The following is a 1,046-nucleotide window of genomic DNA, read 5'->3' as shown; positions in this document are numbered from 1 at the left end:
GGACCTGACCTAGGGTGGATTTTATATTGGGTTTTAAATATTCGGAAGACGCAACATTAAAATTCGGTTTAATTCGGTTTTAAGGGGGGGATTGTATATATGTTCTGGTTTTAAATATGTTGTGCGCCGCCCTGAGTCCCTGTCGGGAGAAGGGCGGCATATAAATTAAATTAAATAAATAAATAAAATAAATAAATAACATTGTGTTTCTTGGACAAACTATATATTTATCATTTCATTAAAATCTAATTTCTTGAAAAATGAATCACTGAAATGAAAGAGCAAAGCATTGTGCTGAATGTTTAAAGTTATCAATACAATCTTCAATATCCATGCAAGGAGAAAAATAATTTGTTTGGTGAAAAAGACCGCCCTTACTACATTTAATCAAATTAAAGAACATAGAAAATTGCCCTGGGTTCCTCTTCCCCCAATGCTTTTTGCAACTGAATACTGAAAAACAATGTCCTTTTCTTAAAACTCCTTGAATTCAAAGACTAATTAAGCTATTAAAACACAACAAAGCTTATCTTTGTTCACTAAGTTCTTCATTTGCCATTTTCCGATTATAATTTATAAGGATTATAAATTATATTTATCCTTCCTTGATACAGTTTTTTTGTATTAAAGTAGTATTTCATTAAACTCCTGTAAATTGGAGTTGATTGTCTTGGGAAAAGGACAAACATTATAAAAGAATCTGTGACTTTTGAAAAAAGTAATAGTAGGTTAAAAACAGCCACAGCAATTATATAATACAATATAATACAATTATATAATTATAATATAATGTAATTATATAATTATATAACAAACTGAATTCATATACCGTATATACTCGAGTATAAGCCGAGTTTTTCAGCCCATTTTTGGGGCTGAAAAATGCCCCCCTCGGCTTATACTCGAGTCAGCGTCTTGAAGCAGCTGCTGCTGCCGCCGCCACCGCCAGGCAAGCCACGGCGGCTCGCTGCTCGCCCCCCCTTCCCTGCCGCTGCGCTCCGCCGGCTTGCCCGGCGGCGGCGGCGGCGGCTCGCCGCTCTCCCCCC

The sequence above is a fragment of the Protobothrops mucrosquamatus genome, unplaced genomic scaffold (assembly GCF_001527695.2).
Source record: "Protobothrops mucrosquamatus isolate PMUCROS unplaced genomic scaffold, P.Mucros_1.0 scaffold47, whole genome shotgun sequence".
In the NCBI taxonomy this organism is placed as follows: Eukaryota; Metazoa; Chordata; class Lepidosauria; order Squamata; family Viperidae; genus Protobothrops; species Protobothrops mucrosquamatus.
This window is presented reverse-complemented; position numbering follows the sequence as displayed.